This window comes from Rhinopithecus bieti, unplaced genomic scaffold, assembly GCF_001698545.2.
Source record: "Rhinopithecus bieti isolate Rb0 unplaced genomic scaffold, ASM169854v2 scaffold_20150, whole genome shotgun sequence".
In the NCBI taxonomy this organism is placed as follows: domain Eukaryota; kingdom Metazoa; phylum Chordata; class Mammalia; order Primates; family Cercopithecidae; genus Rhinopithecus; species Rhinopithecus bieti.
The window spans coordinates 761,173-786,085 of NW_016810565.1; positions in this window are offsets into that span (position 1 = coordinate 761,173).

The window sequence follows — 24,913 nt, forward strand, 5'->3', positions numbered from 1 at the left end:
TCCTTCCTTCCTTTCTTCTTTCTTTCTTTCTTTTCTTTCTTTTCTTTCTTTCTTTTTCTTTTTGACAGAGTCTCAAAGAACAGAGTCTAAAGCGCAGTGGCTTGATCTCGGATCACCACAGGCTTGACCTCCTAGGCTCAGGCAATCCTCCCACCTCAGTCTCTCATGTAGTTGAGACCACAGGCACACACCGCCACACCCAGCTAATTTTGAATTTTTTGTAGAGACAGGGTTTTGCCATGTTGGCCAGGCTGGTCTCAAAATCCTGGTCTCAAGTTATCCACCTGCCTAAGCCTTCCAAATGCTGGGATTATAGGTGTGAGCCACCACTTCTGGCCCCATGTTTCTTAAGAGTTTAGTTCCTACTTGTCCAGTTTCAGAATCCCCTGGAGGACCCATCAAAAATGCAGATTTCAAGGCCCCTCCCCAGACCCGCCACTAAAGCAGAATTTCTGGGGGTAAAGCACAGTCTGCATTTGAACATGTGCCCCAGGTGAGTTTTAGGTCCACCAGAATTAAGAACCACTGTCCTAGTTGGTCCCAAACTACAGCTTTAGCTGAAAATCTGCCTAGGTGCTCAGTTCGAAGTCACTTTAGCCCTATTCAGGGCTGGATTTTCCAGGAAGCTAATGGCCTTTGCACAGGATCCTTGCAAGGCCCTGGGAGGAATCCTGGTATATTTGTGTTCATACTTCTGAATTATTTTACTTAAAAAGAGTTCCCACTACGACCACCAAATTGTAAAAGCTCAGGCCCCGCCAAGCCTGACTTTGCTCCTGGTTGAACAGTTGATTAGTGATTTTATATCGAATCTGAAGTTTTGCCACAACTCTCCCCTCTGCTAAGTTCATCTTCAGTTTCTCTTGCATTCCGTGTCCTTGTAGAGTCCAGTGTTCTTTGCACAGTGAGAGCCATAATATTATCTCTAACTATCACTTCTACTGAAATCCCAGAGGTCAAATTTCAATGACCCACTATGGCCAGAGGTAGAAGTAATTCCAGAAACAGAAAAGTGTCCCAGGCTGGCTGCTGCCCCCAAACTCAGACTCTATTCACCAAAAGAGATTTATTCCCAGGTGTGGAACAGGTCAGACCAGGCCAGGTCAAGAAAGTCAGGCTCAGTTTTTAAGCCAATTGGCCATTCTTCACATCAAATCAGATTTAAATTCAAATCTTGACTTGGCCTCTTTTCAACTGAGCAATGCTAGAACCTCAGACTCCTCTTGCATGAGGAGATGAGGATCCTGTATCCAGGACTGTGGCGAAGGTTGCAGGGACAGTGGATGTAAAGACACAGTTGTAAAATATTGCTCATCAGGCAATATGGAAGCAGAGGGGCCTTGACACCATCAGTGATCTAGAGTGTGTGTGGACTGTGCCAAATCCTTCCAATGCAGCTCTGTTGCAGAGAGGGGACCAAGGCCCCCTACTGACCATACTCTCAGGGGTAGGAGTCCTGCCTAGCACTGCCCAGCACCCCTCATGCACCAGTGCACCCACAGGGACTAAACAGTACCCTGGTGTGCACTGCACTCCCTTCCCTCCTTAGTGTGGGTCACAGAGCTGAGCACAGAAGCAGCGGGGCGGGGGCGGCAGGGGGGGCAGGACAGGATGTGGGTGGAGAACCTCTGCTCCCCTGACCCCCTGCAGCCCTTGGCAACTCAGGGGGAGGGGGAGAGGGAGGAGGCGAGGAGGAGGAAACTACATCTGGTTTGAGTGAGGCTCATAGCCAGGAGAGCAGGGCCCTAAGCTGGGAGGAGAGGAAGCAGGGAGGGCTGGCATGGGCCTTGGCCAGTCCAGGAGAGCAGAGGGAAAGTGGCTGGTGTTCGGGGAAAGCAAATAAATAGAGAGGTTGAGACGATAATAATAAAGAGAAGAGCCATTAAAGTGAAGAATAGAGATTGTGTCACACCCAAGACAAACAGAAAATAAACAGCCAGTAGATCCCCTCCGCAGATGTTCGGCACTGAGTGAAGACAGATTAAAGATGCGTGGAAGATGCCTAAGTCAACCAAGCCTCCACCAGCAGCAGCTGGAGAGCAGGTGGACGGAAGCCTCTGCCAGAGAGGTCTTTGCGGCTGAAGGGAGCCAGCCCCAGAGACCACAGCACCCTCCGGAAGCCGGCACCTGCAAGCGCAGTGTGGGAGGAGAGGAAGATGCCGTCCCTCCCTGGACAGGGCTGGTCCCTGTGTTGGTGCAGTCCCCTTGGCCTCCTGCAGGACCGCGTCCCCCAGCACCCAGGTGGAGTAGGTTCTTCAAGTGGCCTCATAGAAATCCTGCCCCTTTGCTGCTTTGCCACCAGGCCCATTTCAATGACTCTTCAAGGACCTGGTCTTTTTTTCTTCTTGGCATCTGGTTTCTGAGCTGACCTTTGTCTTGTCCCAGTGAGAGGGTGGGGAGCTCAGCATCGGGGTACTGCACCCCCATTGACTCAATCTTCTTCTCTGGGTTCTGGCACCACAACAGGCGCCTTGGGGGTTACAAAGATGAATAAGACACCATTCCTTCTCCAAAGGTATTTATGATCTGGGATAAAGGAAACTCAAATTTTTTGAGTGTCCATTCCATAATACCACTCTGCCTGGTGCCTTCAAATGGTCTACCTTATTTATTCTTCAAAATAACCCTGTTCGTAGCAATTATCCCTTCATTATTCCTAACCAGGAGGAGGCTGAGGACCAGAGAGATTTGGTGCTGTTTCTACGGTTGCAAAGCTAGGAAAGGATGATCTGGCACTCAACCCAAAATCCAGTGCTCTTTCTCCGACCCCGTAAACAACCGTAAGGTGAAGGAGAATTTGACAACAACCAAAGAAAAGCACATGCTCTTAAAAGATACAAGAAAGAATTATCCTGTCTCGCATCCACCCCTGTCCCCTTAATGAGAACCAAACTTCATCTTTCTGTTCTGTGCGCCAGCAGGGAGGAGCCGGCATATCCCATGCCCAGCTAGGGCCAAGTGCCTGCAGGTGTCTGAGGAATGCTAATGGCCGTGAATTGGGGGAGGGTGTGCACAGGCTTTTCTGCAGCATTTGCTTCCCATTAAGCCCATTCCTCTCCAGACCCTCCTGCCCCTTCCAGCAACATGCAGCTTTCATGAGCCAATTACCATGTCCAGGTTTTTCTGTTCCTCTGAAGCCACTGACACTGCTAACCAGGCACAGATGCAGTAGGGCATGCCCCTGCTGTCCACCTCAGAGCAGGGTTTTTCTTTGCCCCAAGGACCACAGGTAGAGGGAGGAAGGTTAGATAGTCTAATTTCAACTCAGTCCCCAACAGGAAGGGGAGGCCTCAAAGGGCAATTTGGTGATTATGAGTGGATTTCTGAGTGGAATAGGATCAGCTGGGTGACTTGTGCCTAGCCAGGACTGAAGAGTCATGGACAGGGCAGGGGACCCAACTGGGAAGAACAGAGACTAGGTTTGAAATAATGTGCAGGCCAGGAGAGCTTCCCCCGAAACCTTTAGTTTACAAACAGGTATCCAGAGTCTTTTTTTTTTTTTGAGACGGAGTCTCGCTCTGTCGCCCAGGCTGGAGTGCAGTGGCCGGATCTCAGCTCACTGCAAGCTCCGCCTCCCGGGCTCACGCCATTCTCCTGCCTCAGCCTCCCGAGTAGCTGGGACTACAGGCGCCTGCCACCTCGCTCAGCTAGTTTTTTGTAGTTTTAGTAGAGACAGGGTTTCACCGTGTTAGCCAGGATGGTCTTGATCTCCTGACCTCGTGATCCGCCCGTCTCGGCCCCCCAAAGTGCTGGGATTACAGGCTTGAGCAACCGCACCCGGCCTCCAGAGTCTTAAGAGTAACTTAATTCAAAACAAATTGCATTAAAACCTACTTAGAAACTAATCAGAGAGTCTGAAACCTCATATTTTCTTCCTATTTCTTAAATCTCATCAGCCTTACCATATTTTCAACCTCTTAAAATTTTCTTTGACCTTCAAGTCTCAGTTTTCCATGAACTTCCACAGATATTCCTAGACAAATTTAACCTCTCCTTTTTCCTTAATCCCTCCACACACTGGCTGTATTTCCTTGAATCCAGTTTCACTCTACCATATCTCTGTGGACTTATTCTTATGTATTTTCCCCCAGAAATTCCAATGTTTCTTTAATCTGAGGACAGTGTCCTTTCATCAGTTCTGGAAAATTAAATGTTACCATGTCCCTTTCTCTATAATTCTTCTCCTCTGCAACTCCCTGTAAAGGTAATTTGGATCCTCTCATTTTATCCTGTATGCTTTTTGGCTTCTCCTTCATATTTTTTCTCTCTCCTGTTTCCATGCTACATTTGGTGTAATTTCCTCTGATCTGTCTTTCAGTTCACTAATTCTCTGCTCAGCTTCATTGAATCTGCTGTCTGACACATCTGTTGAGCTTTTAATTCAATGACTATATTTTTTTATTTCTAGAAAGTTCTTGTCTTTTTTAACAAATTTGCCTGTTTCTCCCAAAATATTCTATATTTTCCTTATGTTTCTATGTTTTCATCTTTTTAATCATTTTAAACATAGTTATTTTAAAGTCTCTTTCAGATTGTTACATTGTTTTATGTTATTGAAATGCTAAACTAGTTTGATATGTTTGCTGACTTTCTCTAATAGTGTATCATTTCCTGATGTGGTTTGTAATTTTTTTATTGTTTGGGCAACTTCAAAGGGGATCAGATTTTGCTGTGAGATGCTGTTGCTCTGGGGCACATTCCTCCCGAATAGTTTTGTATTTCCTTCTCTTGATACACCATGAGTTTTATTGGTCTGGGATCTATTTTTATATTAATTTCTCAGCTTGGGAATTCCAGCAGTGGAAATTCAGACACTGTAGTCACATATGGTTCAGGCCTGGAGCTTCTATTTCTCACAGAAGACTTTTTCCTATTTAGAGTCCTAGTCAGGAGATTAACTGTCCCTACCCTAAGCCTCTGATTGGTATTTTTTTTTTTTTTTTTTTTTTGGTCCTGGTTTCTCTGAGGGTATATCTCTTACAGGGTCCCAGTTTTTGCATAGGTCTCAATTTTAGCCATCTTCTTCTTATAGACTAGAGATCATGTCACCTTCCCCCAGGGCAGCATCAAAACCATATTGCCTAGCACCTACAGATACATCCATCCTGATGTCCCGCATGGAATAGCACCATGGCTTCAGCTGGGGGAGCTCACCACTCAGACTTCACATTCTTTTTTTTTTTTTTTTTTTTTTTTTGAGACGGAGTCTCGCTCTGTCACCCAGACTGGAGCGCAGTGGCCAGATCTCAGCTCACTGCAAGCTCCGCCTCCCGGGTTCATGCCATTCTCCTGCCTCAGCCTCCCGAGTAGCTGGGACTACAGGCACCGCCACCTCGCCCGGCTAGTTTTTTGTATTTTTAGTAGAAACGGGGTTTCACCGTGTTAGCCAGGATGGTTTCGATCTCCTGACCTCGCGATCCGCCCGTCAGACTTCACATTCTATGTTTACTTACTGGTAATTTTTTCACTGTGTTTTCCATTCCAGGTCATGAATGTCAAGCACTTTTTTTCTCCTATGGTGCCTAGCATGGTGCTCTGTAATGAGCCTTGCCTTCTTTTTTAGCCATTCACATACTCAACATCCTTAGACACCTAAACAGGACTCCTTTATACGTGCAGAATCCAGAAGCCAGCAGGGCATGAGACGTGATGGAAGGAGGGGTTGCAAGGGGAAGAGGAGGAACAGTAGCAGTGAGAACATGCCTGGAGCAGGATGCTCCCCTGCTCTTCCTGGAGCTTGTTTCTTTCCTAGGACCTAGTGCAGGTCATGAGGAGAGATCTGGACCAAGAGCTGGACCTCCTTTAGTCTAATCTCGGGCACGTATGGGCTGGGTGAACTGGGAAGTCACGTTATCTTTCTTGAACATCTGTAAAATGGAGATGAGGGGTTGGCCTGGGTGATGCCCAAGATCCCTTCCAGGTCTCACAGCCTTTGGAGCTGCAAGTGAAGAACATGAACTGGTCACAATGGGCTGGGCTCTCACTCAGGTGTCTGCCACCTTTTCCCCACCCCAAGTCACCCACTGGAGTTTCTAGCTCTCCCGTGCCACTCCTTCCTCTAGCACCCAAACCTCTCCTTTCCACGCAGCCTCTTTTCACCGTTTCCTGCTGTCCTTTCACATCTACTCCCTACTGAGGCCTTTATCCTGTGTCTGTGTCTTATGAGAGGAGGGTGACACTGTGGTGGCAATTAGTATCCCCTCCATTGGTGGGGGGATGAGTCTCATGGGGCATCAGAAGGGAAAGGCAGGTGAACAGTGACCCAGCACCTAGGTGTGCAGAGACCCCATCTGCTTCTAGCTTCTGGGGTTTCCTGAGTCTTCGACTGGAGACCCTGCAACTTAATGAGCCTCTTGAGCAGTTCAGAAACAATGAATCAAAACCAGCTGGAAGCTGCCCTCCGACCCAGCTAATGACTTGTTTATTGTCAGAGCAGCAGTGCGTCATATAAGGGAATTTCAAAGTGTCACTAATTGGCAGAGCGCCAGTAAATAGCACCATATAAATCTGAAGGCACTTCCACTAGGGCTGAGGACTGTGGAAGATACAGCTGAGGAAGGGGGAGAAGAGATTGCAGGGCGTGATGGTGGGTGCAAAGTGCACCTGTGTGTCAATGGCTGCAGCCTCTTCCCTGTATCTCTACCATCCCATGGGGACTGTGTTTGCTCCGTGACTAGGGAAGAAAGCCCTGTGATGGGCCCTGTCCCACCTTTGATGACACAGTACTGCACACCTCCAACCCCAAGATGCGTCGCTTCCTGCCATACTATGGGGGACTCAGCTTGTGGCACTGTATTATGGGAGAAGGTGTCCTCTTGCCGAGGCAAGGACTCCTGATCTCATCCGAGTCGGGTGAGTAGATCTGTAAACATAAAGTCCCTTCTATGCATTAAACAGAAATGTTCTGCTAAAAGAAGAACTGCAGCGAGACCCTTACTCCAGTGGGCCCTTCCCTACTCTCCCTTGAGTTCACTTCTTTCCTAGAAGGTAGTGCAGCTCATAAGGAGAGACCTGGACCAAGAGCTGGACCTCCTTTGGTCTGATCTCAGGCATGTATGAGCTAGAAGGACCAGGAAGCCACGACTGACAGGATAAAAAGAAGCCCCTTCTCACTCAGCAGGACCCATGAGTTCCTGCTGGAAGCAGAACGAGAAGGTGGGCCAGCAACGGGTAATCAGCAAAAGCAATGACTGTTCCTTCCTTGCTCCCAATGCCTCTCATCCATGCAGCCTTGCTGGCAGCTCCACACTTACCTATTGTTTTGAACTAACAATTTGGAGAACAGGAAGCAAGAGTAAGTGAGAAAGGAGGAAAAGCATAAAGTAGAAAATAAAAGGGGGTGGAAGGGAAGACAGGACGTCAGCATTTCAAGCGGTGTAACCTCTGTGAGGCTTGGCGGGCCAGGGCAGGCACAGAAAGCCTTTTCCTTCTGGCCCGGCTGGGAAGGCGAGCTTGGGCTCTGCAGCTCTGTGGAGAGAGCAGTGATCTGGGAGAGGCACTGAGGGCTGATTCCTTCGGGTTGACCATTCTGTGTCTGGGAGTGATGGCCCTAAGGTTAGGCCCAGCCTACTGCTGGCTAAGCTTACGACACGTGGCATCAAGAAGCGAGGTGGAAAATGGGAGGAAGGCAAGCTCTGTGTGCAGCAGAGAGGACAGGAAGTCCAAGGACATCTATGATCTCAAGATGACAGCAAACACTGCGTAAATTTAGGGACATCCATCAGGGCCAACGGTGCAGCAGAGAACTCCCTAGCATAACCCAGCTGATCTCTCACAGGTGAGTTCCATGATTGTCATCCCCATTTTACAGATGGAAAACTGAGGTCCAAAGATTCAGGACGTTTCAGGGCCTGTCGAGGAGGTTCTGAGGCCTCGAGGCTGCTTACTCGCCCACTCAAGCACTCCCAAGCATGGAGGGAGAACTCACGTCCTGCGCCCTGGGCTGGGAACGGTGGAACTTGGAGAGGTGAATGAGCCACGGCCTGTGTCCTCCACGGGCTTCAGAGCTAACAGGGGAAATGGCATCCCAACAAATAAAGAGAATGTAAAACGCGACGGGGAAAGAGTTGGGACAGAGGAATGAGCAGAACACATGGGAGAGGATGGGGGTAAAGTCTGATCTGGTAGCAACAGGGAGCACTTCACAGAGGGGTGAGATCTGAGGTGAACCTTGAAGAAAAGACAGATTTCTAACAAGTGAGCGAGGCCTGCAGGGGAAAGGCACGCCCCACCCAGAGGGCGCAGGCGCTGCAGCTGCATCTACCTGCCTCCCCGTCCACAGCCACGCTCACAGCACACGGAGGCTGCGGGCTCGTGTCCAGCTCACGGAATAGTAGCTGAGATGAGGCACTTGGGCAAAAAGTACCCGGCTGAGGAAATTCCCCCAAACAGAGACACAGGACATCCTGGTGGCCTTGGGCCCTAGGCCCCTCGATCTCCATGCCTTTCTCCTCCAAGGAATCCCTCACAATTAGCCCTTTACCTAACTCTACTAGCCAAATACCTGGTTTCAAGTATTAAGAATGCCTGAAAAACTTTATCCCCCAGTATACATACTGTGTTATATTTCCAACATTACAATTTTAATTGTATTACTTTTTATAATAGGTTTCATATGATGCAGACATAAAACAAGAGTTGAAAGGACATACAAGGAACTGGACGTGGTGGCTCACACCTGTAATCCCAGCACTTTGGGAGGCTGAGGCAGGCGGGTCACCTGAGCTCAGGAGTTTAAGACTAGCCTCGCCAACATGGTGAAACCCCATCTCTACTAAAACTATAAAAATTAGCTGGGTGTGGTAGTAGGCTTAAGTGGGAAGAACCTCCTTGACAGGCCCTGAAATGTCCTGAATCTGAATCTTTGAAGCCAGGAGAAGGAGGTTGCAGTGGGCCAAGATCTCACCACTGCACTCCAGCCTGGGTGGCAGAGGGAGACTCCATCTCCAAAAAAAAAAAAAGGACATATAAGGAAAGTATTCCTCCCACCTCTGCAACAGGCCACTTAGTCCCTCTTCCTGTTCCCAGATATTCTCAATATTACCAGGGCCCTGAGTATTTTTTTATGAGACTTTGTACTTGTATGTCCTTTTTAAAGAAAGAAATACCTTCATCCACTGAAGTATACTTTCTGGGCTGTTTTAGACCTTCCCTGTGGGAGACAACAAGGAACAGTACATAATTCCTGGCCCATGCGGAAGAGCAAAACCCTCCTTAAGACTCTACACACAAATGCACAACATTCGTCCTTGGTAATCTAGCTCATGTTGTGTGCGTTATATGCATCCTCTCTTGCAATGCTCTCAGTAACCTATGGTCAGCATTACTGTCATTATCTCCATTTCCCAGATATGGAAACTGAGGCTCAGAGAGGTTCAAAAACTTTCCTCTCTCGCCCATCTAATAGGTGGCAGCATAAGGATTTGAACCCAGGCCTGTCACATTGCACATCTTTCTTTCTTTCTTTCTTTTTTGTCCAGACGGAGTCTTACTCTGTCGCCTAGCAGCATGATCTTGGCTCACTGCAACCTCTGCCTCCTGGGTTCAAGCGATCCTCCCACCTCAGCCTCCCAAGTAGCTGGGATTACAGGCATGCACCACCACACCCGGCTAATTTTTATATTTTTGGTAGACACAGGGTTTCACCATGTTAGCCAGGCTGAACTTGAACCCCTGGCCTTAAGTGATCTGCCCACCTCAGCCTCCCAAAGTGCTGGGATTACAGAGTGAGCCACTGTGCCTGGCCCAGACTGCACATCTTTGACTCTTAACCACTATACAACTGTTTCTAGAAAAAGGAAGTGGAAAGCACTTTGGATTTGGCAGAGCAAAGACTACACAGAAGTGAGGGGACCTGCACAGAGCAGAGCCTAAAATCCAGTCTCCCACTCCGATGTCCAGGGAGAAATCCACCTGCAGAGAACATCCCAAGTTTCTGCGTGAGATTGTTCTCCCCCAGCTCAGGGTTTGCACTGCATTTGGAGCGGGGGAGAGAGCTGTGCCAGGAAACAGAACCGCTGCACACAGAGAAATGTCTTCTGGGCAGCCACAGTTGACAGGCCTCCCATGGGCAAACGCCACCAGAAGACCAGAACTGGCTTTCAAGGAGGCTGCACTGAGAGACCCACCTTTTCTGGACCTGATCCATCAGTAGCTGCCTTCCTATGGGCCCTGAAAAGACCTATGTAAACTCCCATACCCAACGCCACCTGGCGCTAATGGCTTCAGGGGAGAAATGCCCTGGTCACTCTGAGGACCCAGGACAGTGTTTTCCAGCAGTCCAGGAGGAGCCTCTGAGCAGACAGGGTTCTAAGAAGAGCTTGGCCATCACGCCAGACAGAAATGATTGCGTTAATAAGGAGAGAGTGGTGGGCCAGAGCCCTCCCTTGGCCCCAAGCCTCCAGTTAATGAGACTTCACAGGGAGAAAGCGCCTCTCGGGTGAGGGGGGTGGGGCCACAGGGGCCACAGAACAGCTGGAGGCCAGCAATCACTGAGGCTGTTTATTAGGAGACAAAGAAAGAACTTTGCTCCCTGCACTGAGGTCAAACTCAAGGTATCCCCGGGAAATGCCAGGGGAATTGATGGAGTGAGGAGGCAGCCAGTTTGACAAGCTGTTGGCTGGCCGCTGCTCCAGCACTGTGGTCTCGACCTGCCCCCACCCAAAGTCCTGGAAAGCACTCATCTTAGTGGAGCAAGATTCTCCCCAGCAAGCAGGCCAAGTCCCCAGGCTTCCAGGCCACTGGATGGGCTTCTGGCAAATGATGCACAGCCGAGCACCACGCAGGGAAGGGGAAGGGAGAAGACAGTGGCAGGAACTTCCTGGACTTGCACAGAAGTTCCAAACCACCTACCATGCACTTCCCAACTCACTTCCAGTTCAGACACATGCAGATTTCGCACAGGGCTAGAATGCCCCTGAGGTAAGTAAACAGCCTCTGGTGATGATTGTGGCAGCCTCTGCCTCTGGGGACAGGCAGCTGGGTCCCAGTTTTGAATGAGCAGGACTGCCCCCTACACTATCCTGACATCCTTGGATGTATAAGGAGGGAGGGGTTTGGAGCTTACATAGGATAGAGTGGACTCTGTGGGAGTCTGAGTGGGAGGAAATTCAAGCACTGCATTGTAGGACACTGGAGAAACAGATTGGGGGAAGACATCATGTACATTTACATTATTTACAGAATGGAAATTCAGACACTTGAGTCACTTAAGTGGCAGGTTTCCATGAAAATTAGGTTTCTATTTTTTTAATAAAAGAAAGGGATGTGTGTGTGAGAGCCTGTGTGTATGGTGTCTTGCACAAGTGAGTGTTTGTGTGAGTCTGTATGTGGGTAGCATCTCGCATGAGCGTGTGAGTTTGAGACAGTCTGTGTATGACATCTTGCATGAGTGTTGTGTGTGTGTGAGCTTGTGCGTGTATGGTGTCTTGTATGACTACATGTTTTTGTATGGTATCTTGCATGAGTGTGCGAGAGACGGTCTGTGTATAATGTCTTGCATGAGTACATGAGGGTGTGTGTGTGAGCGTGTGTGCGTAGTGTCTTGTATGACTATATGTGTGTATGGTGTCTTGTATGACTGTGTGTGTACGTGTCTGATATGACAGTGTGTGTACAGTGTCTTGTATGACTATATGTGTGTATGGTGTCTTGTATGACTGTGTGTGTATGGCGTCTTGCATGAGTACCTGACTGCATGTGTGAGCCTGTGTGTGTACAGTGTCTTGTATGACTGTGTGTGTACGTGTCTTGTATGACTGTGTGTGCATATGGTGTCTGATATGACTGTGTGTGTGTGTGTGTATGGTGTCTTGTATGACTGTGTATGGTGTCTTGCTTAGTGGGTGAGTGTGTGTGTGAGTGCAGGGAGTGGGGCAGGGCAGAAGATGGTGATAAGAAAGGCAGTATCTGCTTTGCCTGCATACTAAGTTCAACACATGCACACATACCCATACAAAACTCAGGAATTTTCACCTTTAACAAGATAGAAACACAACTCAAGATGGTCCTCTCTGGCCACGTCCCCCAGAGTGTAACTTCTCTTCCACATGGGGTCTGTTCTTCCTCCCTCCCCACAGCTTTTCAGCTGGGAAATTGATACCCTTCTCCCATCAGCAGCCCTTCTAAACGACCGGGAGCACCCTGCACCCTCAGCCTGACCTCCCTGTACTGAGCCTGGGCCCCTGGCCCCAGCAGGGTGGCCAAAGCTGCCGCCAGGGCCCATCCATCAGGCTCAGCACAGCCTCCCGCCCTCGCCTGCCCCCACCACACCCAGCCTATAAAAGTCAGCAGGCTGCTGAGAGGGATCCCCAGGGCCTATCTGCCGCCATTGCCCGCTCGGTGTGACAGCTACCAGACAGAAGTGATGATTCCTCCCCTCCCAGCCTCCTCCTTCTAAAGCTGACAGCCTCCCCCTCCTACCTGGTGACATGCTGAGATCTGCTGAGACCAAAGCTGCAGGCCAAAGACAAAAAATGCCTGGCTATTGACTAAGACACAATAAAGGGCCAACCTGCATGTTATTTGCATACCCAGTTAATGTCAACATGGAATGAGCCCCCGTCCTGCTGCAGCTTTCCTCAGTGGCCCTGATCCCCAACCTTTCTCCACAGGCCCTGCACAGGGCAGGGGTCTCGTTCAGGCCTGTGGATGGCAGGGGTCTGACCCTAGCTGGGCTGCGGCACACGGTAAGCAGCCCAGAGGGCACCTCCCCACTGTGTCCTCGCGGCCCCCGCCTCGGCACACTTTCTCAGCATACTTTCTTAGCACCCTGAGAGAGGCCAAATCCCATGCCGGCCTCTTGCCCCCGCCCACTGCGCCCCACGCCCCACCTGCTGTGTTTGTGCAGGGGTGGAGGGAACGTAATGAGAGGCTGATGTTCCTGCAGCTGGGCTGTGTTTGGAGTCTGGTGGAGTGAGGGGAGGGCGGCAGGGCAGGTCGGGGCCTCAGAGCCCCAGGGCCCAGCAGTAACAGCTCACACATGATTTTTCTCCCCACAATGTTCTCCACTCCAAGCCTGTGGGCCCCCAAGTCGGAAGCTTCCAGGACTGTAACAAGCTTTAGTTTATACACAAACAGCTGCATTTTCCTACTACTGTTTACTGCAAGGGAGCCAGTGCAGTATCCTCCCAGCTTTGCTTGGCCTCAGCAGTGAGTTGAAGCTCGGGTCGGCCGGCCTGGGAGAGCGGGGACGGCAGGGCCTGTGGATGCGATGCATCACAGGCGGGTCCTGAGCTCCGGGGTCTGTGATTCAGTTTCTCCTCCTCCAGTTCCCCAGATTCCCCGTCCCCTTGGACTTCCGTGTGTACTTACTCCAGCATCCCTCATCTCACCCATGTATAAACACACAGAAGGAAAAGAGTTTCAGAATGGAGACAGTCATTTCAGAATAAGTTGGATCATTTGCCAGGCAAAGGGACCGCCCATGATGTCCTATAGCACCTTGGTGTGCCATCACCCCCAGGCAAGGGTGGCACACAGGAACTGTGCCTGTCCCCTCCCCTTCCACACTTCACCGCAGCCACTACCAAAGCTCTGCTCCCCGGTAGCCTCTCCCAAGACCCAAGGTGGCCAGGCTGACAAAGGACAGATCACTGCCCCAAGGAAGGGGCATGAAGAACAGTGGACCACGTGAGAGAGGGGTGTGTGGACAGAGGGGGCGTCTGAGGACAGGGGGTGAACCCAGCTCTGATATGCTAAGGGCTCTCACAGCCCTGCAGTCCCCATACCCAGTCACCCTGCAGCTACCAGGCAAGGAGGAAGAAGGCTCTGTCCAAAGTGGGACTAAGCTCGCCTCTTCTGACCTATAGCATCAGAGAGTGGTGACCCTACCCCTGCCGCTCCTCCAACCACAGTTAGGCCCCTTCGGAGCGGCGTTGGGTGGGGACCCAACAGGGTTGGCAGCATCCCCCTCAGGGCAGCACGCTGAGCGTAAGCAGGGCGAGCTGGAAGCAGAAGCTGACACCGAACCGAGCCAACCAGTCACTCCACCTCTCTGTGCTTCCATCTCCCCTCTTACAATCGGGATAAAGAACCTCCTTGCTATGGCTGTAGGAAGAGTGAAATGTGAAGCACCCGGGTGAAGCACTCGAAATGGGTCAGGCACACAGCAGGCGCTCTATAACGGCAGCTGTTAGATCTCAGCAAGGTGCGGCAGGGAGCATGAGAGGGCGGCCGGGGAGAAGGGAAAGGCAGGCTTGAGGCAGACACTGGTCTTGCTGCCTTCATCTGCACACTGAGCGTGACCAGCCAGGTGCAGTGGCTGTGATCACCTCCAGGAATCTCCTGGCCCTCTTCTCAATCTTCCTTTAGAAACACAGCCAGAGGAATCAGATCTCCTCAACTCCACCAGCGTCCTTCAGCCCCAGCCACTCGCCCCCTTGATTCTGCTCTCCAGCCCCTGAGGAGAAGGCATGGGTTTTGGAGGCAAACAAACCTGGGTTGAATTCCCTATTCGGCCTGGAACGGGCTGCGTGGACTTGAGCAGGTCTCCACACCTGGGAAGAACGCGAGCACCGCCTGAGAGCCAGCAGACCCTTAGACGATGGGGGTGCCCTCCCCATGAATCCCCAGCTCTGTGGGACCCAGGACAAGCGGCCCAGCCTCACACCGGCAGATTCTGCTCAGATCAAAAGCAATCATGAGCACGGGGCCTCAGGGCGATGAGCAGGACATGGGACCCCAGGATTGCCACAGCGTTCACTTGGAGAAAGCAGGAGCCTGGCTAATTCCCCACTCACGCGCAGACATTTCCAGGGGCAGTCTGGCCAAGAAACTTTAGGTCCCTGCCACGAGGAGCACGGGGGAGCGCAGAGCAGCTCCCAGGAATGGCGTCTTCTGCCTTCCAGAAAGAGGGAGATTGATGGCACTTTTCAGGCCTCAATGAATTACACTCCCATGTGACTGCCTTAGCATTCTGGCAGCAGATGTACTCAGCAGTCACTGTCCTCAACAACAGCACGTTTCTCACACACCCAGATGCACACGCATTGGCCAAGTGTCTTCCCAGGAGGCACTCATGACCCAGTACCCACGGCTTGAAGTGCACGTGTGCAAATCGGCACAGCCCGTGCCTATGTTAGGCATAGCTGCGGCCAGCTCCAGCTCCTGAGACCCAGGCTGGGGCCCCAGGGCACAGAATGCCCAGTGGACCGCAGCAGCTCAGACAAGCCCCAGCCCCTCTGCCCTAACCCCTTCCCTGCAGGGAGAGTAGGCAGAGGGAGGGGCAGCCTGAGGGAGAAAACAAACTTCAGACTCATTATCCCCAGCCCCAGTCTCTGCTCTCAGCACAATTAAAGGTACTCTAATCCGGAGTGAAAAGCAAACACAGCTCTCCTCTTGTCCCCCTGCCTCCTCCCATCAGGCTCGGAGCCCTGGCTCCTGTTTTCAATACAAATATTCAATTAAACTTTCCTAGAGGGTCCAGTAATTGGGTCCCAAAGGGGAAGGTTCCCACAGAGAGAGTGAGACCCCAAGACAGTGAGACCCAAGAGGAGCGGATGTACCCGGCGACAGAGAGCAACAGGCAGACCGGGAGACTAGACAGAGAATGGGAAGCCCCAGAGGGAGGGGTCTCAGATTTGCCCAGTAATCAGGAAACCCTTTCCTAGAGCTCTATGCCCTCAAACTCCAGCTTCCTCTGAACTGCCCTGAGAGAGGAAATGAATCTTCAAGAACAGACCACGGGGCCCGGGGTGCGGTAGCTCACACCTGTAATCCGAATACTTTGGGAGGCTGAGACGGGTAGATCACCTGAGGTCAGGAGTTCGAGACCAGTCTGGGCAACATGGCGAAACTCTGTCTCTACAAAAAATTCAAAAAGTAGCCTGGTGTGGCTACTCAGGAGGCTGAGGCAGGAGAATTGCTTGATCCTAGGGGACGGAGGTTGCAGTGAGCCAAGATCACGCCACTGAACTCTAGTCTGGGTGACAGAGCAAGACTCTGTCTCAAAAATAAATAAATAAATTAATTAATTAATAAAACAGACCAAGGGCCTGCAGCAATGTGCTTGTCCCCGTCACAGCCATCTTCTTCCTCAGCAGCTCTTGTTCCACCAGCCCTGAACCCTTCCAGGGCCAACAGCCTCTCCTAGGATGTGCCACATTTAAATCAAAACACTATAGTCCAGCCCCACCACCAAATCCTTTTAAGACCCCTCCACCTTTGATCTGAATTGCTACTAGTATAATCACCCCTTTTCCTGCAGTTGCTTAAATGGAATGGCCTCAAAAGCAGAAAAATTTGTCTACTCCTGTGAATAAACTGAGACCTGGAGAGGAGGAAAATCTGGCCCAAGGTCATCCTGCAAGGTAGGGTCTGAGCATGACCAGACCCCAAGGCTTCTGGTGCCCCATAGGTTATTTTTACCTGGTTACTGTCAGTCAGGGCTGGAGAAGGGATGTCTGAGTTCCAGCCCCAGCCCCATGACTGGCCAGCTGTAACACAAGGCAAAGAAACTCCATCCTCAACAACTTCCATGGATCCATTACCTCCATCAGAAACTTTCTCCTGCAAACCCTGAGGATGCTTAAACACCTAAGACACCAGGAGTCAATAAATTAAGAACCGGTCGGCCACAATGGCTCACACCTGTAATCCCAACACTTTGGGAGGCCAAGGTGGGAGGATCACTCGGAGCCAGGAGTTTGAGACCAGCCCGGGCAACACAGGGAGACGTGGCCTCTACAAACAAACAAACAAGCAAACAAAATAGCCAGGTATACCCTGCAGTCCCAGCTGCTTGGGAGGATCACTTGAGCCCAGGAGTTTGAGGCTGCAATGAGCTATGATCTATGCCACTGCGCTCCAGCCTGGGTGACAGAATGAGACCCTGTTACCCCTCTTTGACCCTACAAAAAAAAAAAAAAGTAAGGAGACTGGATACAAGGTGATTTTTAAAACCCAGGGAGGAGGTAAGGTTAGTAATTCATGCTCCCTTCTCTTTCTTTCCCTCCTTCCCTTGGTTCCATCTTAAGAAGTCAAGTTACAAGCCAGACTGGGGGGTGGAGTGGGGGACTAAAGAAGGAGCCCAGCTGGCCCTTCTAATTAAAAACTCTAAAGCTCTCTTGACAGATTTGCCTGCCTGACAGTGTGGGATTGACTCCCTTAGCCCAGCACAGGCTGCACCTGGAGGTCTCTGCTCACGACCTCTAGACGAAGGACAAGGTTGACTGGAAAAGGAAGAGGTGAGAGGAGGGGCGGGAACGCCACCATCAGAGCAGGAGACAGACTCCTGGGCAGCTGGCTGGAGCTGGCGTGGGATCCACACCCTGGGATGGGGCCCCAGAGGGAATGGATAGGCCTGGGTGTTGGGGCCTCCACTGAAGGGAGGTAACTGAGATTGATTTCAACTGGACTTTTCCTGGATTTCCTCCTCTTGTAACCCCCACTGGTTGGATGGATGGCTGGGACCTCTTCAAAACCCAGTTTATCAGGCCTTCCCCAAAATGTTAGGTCAGCATCTCAGGACCCAGTGACCTCAAATTTCAGAAAAACTTGAGGGTTACCGTTCAGCCCAAACATGCTCATTCATGGTAACCCAAGCAGGCTGGAGGGCTCCGGCCAGGCAGGGCACAGGCTGCCCACAACCAGAGCCAACAGTCAGTGTGTGAAGTCAGCTGGGAGAGAGGGAGAGCAGTCTGGGAGATGCTCCTCATGGCAGTGAGCCCGGGAGGCAAGAGCTGAGCCAGGAGCTTCCAAGGGAGTCTGGCTTTGGGATTTATGAGTCTCTTGTTTCCATTAAAAAGGACTCTAGGCCTCAAGTGCTCTGGAGAAGATCCTTCCATGAAGCCAAGACACCAGTCGAAAGGGAAGCTGCTTCCTCGCCAGGCACCGTCCTGTCCTCTCTGAGGCCAGATTCAGGACTCACTAACTCTCTCGTTGCAGGCCAGGGCTTAGAACTTCCTTTTCTATGATTTCGGGCAAAGGATGTGCAGAAGAGAGGGGAAAGGCCATGTTTCCTTGGTCTTGAACTCAAGGAGGAGCGTCAAGTCCTTGAAAAGTATCAGTGAAGGCAGGAAGTGCCATGACTCTCATGCCATCTGACTTGAAATTGGAAGTCACTATGTGTAACCTTAATATCTTTCCAGGATCACTTTTCTCAGTTGTCCAGAAATCTCCACTGTGACCCAAATCATGCTGGCAAGTCCTCTCCTCCTAGTCCCATGCTAGAATTTGGGTACCATGTAAGTCTTTGGTTTAGACCCCATATAAATCCTGAGTTTGGCATCAGATTGTCAGACAGAAGGGAACACTGAACTCTGTGTGGTGTCCAGCACAGGCCATGTGCAGACACTGCTGCTGCTGCTGCTGATGACGATGATGACAATGGTGGTGGTGATGATAATAATTTATCTTGCATTTGTTAGAGAAGGCTTTTGGTTATGGATCCTGCTTAGGGACAGTCCCAGGATGACTGGGATCATAAGAGATGAGATGAGAGTGACCCTAATGATCCATTCCACTGGGAAATGAGCTGGGTTAGTGTAGAAAAGAAAAATCCTAGGAGGCTTGGACTAAAAGTAAAAACACTACTGAGATCGTTTATGGGAGCAGAGAAAGAGCGAGAAAGAGGGAAATGGTGACAGTGAGGGTGGGGGATTCATATGACCCCAGTCCTACTAGGGAAAGCAGCGTTCTTGCTGGAGACTGTCTTCAAAGGAATAAGAATGCCCTGGAGGTGTTTGAAATCCATCTTACAGTCAACAGGCATTAGCAACTGCAAGATATTTACAGGAAGCTTTTCCTCCATGACAGAGAAAAATACTTACAGGAAGAGGCAGGTAGATCCCCAAATTCCGTTTGTATGCGATGCCTCCCCACCTTTGCACACACCATTCCATCTGCCTAAATGCCCTCCCATCCCAGATGTACCTGTTTTTTTGCTTCCCACTTCCCTACTAAATTAGGTGGTCCTTCTCTATGCTCATAGGGTTATTGTGAGAATTAACACTTGTAAAATCCTTAGACCTGGGACACAAATATTCAATAAAGATTTTCTGTTGTTAGTGTTGTTCTACCACAGTGTCCTTTGCACACCTCCACATGAATCCCGTGGGTTGGCAATCATATATGCTTGTGTATTGCACCCCTGTCTATGAGTTCTTGGCCAGCAGGAATCATTCATTAAATGCTTTTGTATCCTTATAACCTGGGCATGGTATGTGGGATTTGGGACAGTTCAGAACCTGGAATATGCTAAGTGATCCTTAATGTTGAATGCATGTATAAATGAAAAATGACTGTCTATGCACTTTTGAGATGTGTTATGAGCAAAACATGTGCCTGCCACCAGAGGTGGTCATATTTCTCCGGACATGTGTTCCCCCACCCCTCACCCACTGGTTGAGGCACTCAGCCAACAGCCTGCGGTCCACACTCTTAGGAGGGAGTTCATTTTGCTTTTCTCCAAGGCAGCCAACATCAACAGCAAGGTAGAGATGGAAAACAGACCAGAACCAATGAAAGTTGTTCCTTCTCCATCTGAGGTTCCAAACGTTTTAAATCTGCTAATGAGACCCAGCTAGGAGTAATCAGGAAGTGTCTAAAATTAGCTGTTTTAATTTGAGCAAGAGGGAAAGGGACCAACTCAGAAGGGGGCACAGTCTCTAGTGGAGAGAGTGGGATTCTGGGAGCCTCCAGAAAAACCAGAGCAACATCTGGTGCTCCCGCACCCAAGGGAATGCCCAGGCTGGACCCCGGGTCCCTGTGGCTCCACACCTGGTCACAAATTAGAACAATGCATTGGCCACTTGTCCCAGAATCCATTGTGTGTCAAGTTAGAGAATGGAGGCCATGAGCTGCCACCTGGAAAACATTAGGTACAGTTTGGTTGCGAGAGGCCTTTCTCCTACCCAACTTACCACTTTCTAACTACATTATTTTGGCTCTCATTTCCCACCACTAAAAGTTGGGCATATAGTAGATGCTTCATTGCCTTTGTCAAACATTTTCTGAGCATTCTGGCCCACAGTGGTCCCTATAGTCTCTGAACTTCTATGAGAAAAGTGTTTTTACCATTCATTTATTAATCCATCAAACATTATTGAGCATCTATTACGTATTAGTCTGTTTTCATGCTGCTAATAAAGACATACCCAAGACTGGGCAATTTACAAAAGAAGAAGTTTTTGTTTGTTTATTTGTTTGGTTTTGGGATGGGGTCTCGCTCTGTTACCCAGGCTGGAGTGCAGTGGTGCGATCTCGGCTCACTCTAACCTCTACCTCCCCGATTCAAGCAATTCTCCTGCCTCAGCTTCCCAAGTAGGTGGGACCACAGGCACGTGCCATCATGCCCAGATAATTTTTTTGTAATTTTAGTAGAGATGGGGTTTCACCATGTTGGCCAGGCTGGTCTCAAATTCCTGACCTCAGGTGATCCACCCACCTCGGTCTCCCATAGTGCTGGGACTCCAGGTGTGAGCCACCGTGTCCGGCCCAGGAAAGAGGTTTAATGAATTTATAGTTCCACATGGCTGGGGAGGCCTCACAATCATGACAGAAGGTGAGGAGGAGCAAGTCACATCTTACGTGGATGGCGGCAGGTAAAGAGAGAGCAAGGATGTACAGGGAAAAATCCCCCTTACAAAACCATCAGATCTTGTGAGACTCGTTCACTATCATGAGAACAGCACGGGAAAGACCTACCCCCATGATTCAGTTACCTCCCACCGGGTCCCTCCCACAACATGTGGGAATTCAAGATGAGATCTGGGTGGGGACACAGCCAAACCATATCATATTATAAACTAGATACTGAGGGAGGGCTCAGGGATTCATGCAAAGAGGAAAAGCACAGAGTGCTACTTTAAGGAGCTCAGTCTTCTGGGAAGACAAACATGAAAACAAACAATTGCAGTGTCATATGATAATTGCTCTCTGGGAGGTGATGTATTGACCAGGAACAATGGGAACAGACAGAGAAAAATCAAGGAAGACTTTATTTGACACTTAGTATATATTGCCTTGTGTTACTGGCTTGCTTTCTTATTTCCCTGTGCCTACATACGCAGTCAAAGAATGTGTCTTCTAATTTCTTATATCCCAACCTGCAGAGATCCTTTCACATAGTAGGAGTCCAATAATGTTTTTCATTCGCAGTTTTGTAAGAATTTGGGGATCTCTCATTACAGCAAATCACGACTGTCTCCATTCCTTTGAGCATCTACAAAAATAAGTCAGAACTACAGAAGAAAAGAATTAGGGTGAGGGCTCCTGGATCAACCAAGGGTTACCCAGTGAGCCTGCACGATCTCCTTCTTTAAAATGCTTCAACCACAGGAAAGTTTCCTATGTGTCCAGGACAACTTAGGCCTAGTACTCCCTAAGGACAAGACGATGGATTACATGAACTTCCAAAGGTCTATTGGCTCTAAGGATTCTGTTATGTTCAGAGGCCGCCAACGAAACACAAAAGACAAGGTCTTGGGAGGAGGGAAATTTGCAAGTTAAAGGGTGGTGCCAGGGAAAGGCACCACCTTTCTTGGCCTCTACTTGGCTTCCACAGCTCTTCTCGGCTGGTCCCAGCCCTCTGGCCAGGCTCATTCCCATCATTCTCCCTGCATGCCTATCACTGCACTTGAACTTCCCACCTGGCACCTGCACATGCTCAGGACACTTTTTTCCTTCTTACGTTTTTAAAGAAATGGGGTCTTGTTCTGTTGGCCATGCTGGAGTGCAGGGGCCTGATCATGGCTCACTACAGCCTCAAGCTCCTGGACTCAAGCAATCCTCCTTAAGTATTAAATAGCTAGGACTACAAGCACATGCCACCACACTTGGTGATTTTTTAAATTTTTTGTAAAGACCAGGTCTTGCTATGTTGCCCAGGCTGGTCTCAAACTCCTGGCCTCTAGCAGTCCTTCTGCCACAGCCTCCTAAAGTGTTGGGATTACAGATGTGAGCCACCCAGCCTGGCCACCATTCTTTCTTCAAGCGAGAACTTGTGCATGTCCTTTAAGAACCGACTCAGCCCGGGCACGGTGGCTCATGCCTGTATTCCCAGCACTTTGGGAGGCAAAGATGGGCGGATCATTTGAGCCCAGGAGTTTGAGACCAGCCTGGGCAACATGGCAAAAGCCAGTCTCTATTTAAAAAAAAAAAATTAGTCAGATGTGGTGGTATATACCTAGTCCCAGCTACTCAAGAGGTTGAGGTGGGAGGATCACCTGAGCCCAGGGAGTTTGAGGCTGCAGTGAGCCGAGATTACACCACTGCACTCCAGCCTGGGTGACAGAGTAAGGACCCTGTCTCAAGAAAAAAAATAAATAAATGAACAGAAAACATACTCAAATGCCCTTTCCTCTCTAGCACACACCCTGACATTCTCCAGTAGAATTAGTCATTCAGCAACTCCAACATTTTATTTATATCTGGGTTGTGACACTTGCCATGTTGTGTTGTAAACATACTCCTTAGGACAAAAGTGATCTGGACTTAAAAGCCTGGAAAATCTTCAGGGCACACCTGAGCTCACATATTCAAATAGAAGCTGGGGCGCTTACTCGGGAGTGTTCCCATAGTGGTTATTTCCTAAAAGCCAGAGGCCCCTGGAGTCCACCTCTGGGGTTCTCCATGAATGTCCATCACTCACTATTCCCCCTTTCCTCTTTCAATACCTCCCCTTTCCCTGCCCATCATGCAATCAATTGTACCAAATCCCATAAATTGAAGTCTAAGGTACACTTCTCAACTCTGTCCACTTTTTCCTGCTTCAATTGCCGCCACCTTAGTCCCAGAGGTTCTCAACCCTGAATCCATATCCGAATCTCCCGGAGAGCTTTGAAAACCGTCCAGCGGTTTCCCTCTGCTCTTAAGTTAGAGACCACATCCTGACTGGGCGCCAAGGCCCTCATGCTCGGGTCCTCTCCAGCCTCCCCTGTGGCCTGTCTCCTGTCCTCCACCACACTGACCTTTCTGCTCCTTACATGGGTCACGCCCTTTCCTTCTTGGGGCCCTCTCAGGTGTCTCTACCTCTGCCTGAGGGTTCTTCCCTTTTCCCTGCCTAGGAAACACCTCCACCTCCTCCTGGAGGCAGTAGAGGTTAAGAACGCGAGCTCCAGAACAAGACAGCCTAGATTCAAACCCCAGCTGCAGGATGATACCTGCTGTAGAGGGATCCTGAGCATTTTAACCTCTCTAAGCCAGAATCTCTTCTTCCTGGTGTTGCTGCTTCAGAAGACCACTGCGGTCCGCAGAGCCCCCTCCAGGGGAATGGCACGATAACATATTCAGATGGGTGGCTCCCCTATTTTCTGCTACTACTCACAGCAGAGGATTGTGAGTTCTTTACCTGGGGCTTGTTACTGTGCCCAACACTTGCTAAGTGCTCCATGTACATTTTGTGCAATGAGAGGAAGTACCCTTGTCTGAGACCCCTGCCTGGAGTTCCCTCCAGCCTTCCAGTACTTGGGGTCCTGGATCCATGTCCAGCTTTCCCCCAAATGGGCAATTTACAGCTAGAGAATTGTGACTTCCTTTCTCTCTCCCCCCATAAAAAAGCAGAAAACGAGTGGGACATCAAAAGCCTCTTTAAAACCAATATTTTGATGACTTAAGAGTAAATGAATGAGAAACATACGGCTTAAATTTTCTTTATGATGCACAAGGGCTCTTTCTGGATTCACTTTCCAAAGCTGCCAGGCTAATGATGAGAGTGGAAGTTGCTCAATTGTCACATCATCAACAGATGGCTCTCCATATTGGGAAATTTTCACGTGGCAGAGGAAGGAAACCGCCAGCTCCTCAGATCCGTCATGTGCCCATGGCTCTCCTGCCCCCTTCCATATCTCATCCGGGTTACATGGGACATTCCATTCCCAGTGGCCCCGGAGTTGTGGGCAGTTGGGATTGCCTTCCTGGGGCCAGTAGCCACGTAGCAGACAGAGCACAGGACTGAGCAAAGATCTGCAGGCCAAGAGGCTGGTCCACGATTTGCCACTGGCAAAGTCACACAACTTCCCTGGCTGGACTTCAGTTTTCTCATTGGCAAGATGGGAAAATGACCCTTGTTCTATCTCAGAGAGTTGTAACCACAAATGAGACAACATTCAATCCCACGTCCAGCACACGGCAATGGGTCAACATCAGTTGACTCTGAACGCAATACACAATACAGGAGTCCTAACGTTCTGTGAAAATGTCAATCAGCAGCTGGCTCCTTTTGCTCTTCTTGTTTGGAGAATTGAGATTACGTGGCTTGCGGGAAAAGGGAGGGATCAACCCACATGGAGAAGCAGAGTTTAGGTGACCACTCCCAGGACACCCTCATTCCCAACGCAGTGACAGGCCTCGTGTTCCCAAGATCCACTCTCACCTTCAAAGTCATTGGTGAATGGCTGTGGTTTCAGTGTCATTTTTAAAACCTTTCAAACACTGACTTGTGGTGACAGACAGAAAATACCTCAGAGTCACAGCCAGACCAAGCACACTGGCCTGAGGCATGAAACAAAGCAACTGTTATCCCAAAGGAACAGGAAGGCACAGGGCATTGCCACGGGCAGGTGGTGCCGGGTGGACACTGACCTCAACACTGCGGGTCCTCCCCATCCATTAACATTTGTTTATGGTGAAAACGAGTTCATGTGCACATCAAGCAAAGCCCAAGCAGGGTGTGGAGGTGAGGTGAGGTGAGGCGTGGGGAGAGATGACATAAGAAGACAGTAGGGCCAGGTGCGGTGGCTTACACCTGTAATTCCAGCACTCTGAGAGGCCAAGCTGGGTGGATCACCTGAGGTCAGGAGTTCGAGACCAGCCCCATCAACATGGCGAAACCCCGTCTCTACTAAAAATACAAAAAAAAAAAAAAAAAAAAAAAAAAAGCTGGGCGTGGTAGCACATGCCTGTAACCCCAACTCCTTGGGAGGCTGCGGCAGCAGCGTTGCTTGAACCCGGGAGGCAGAGGTTGCAGTAAGCCAAG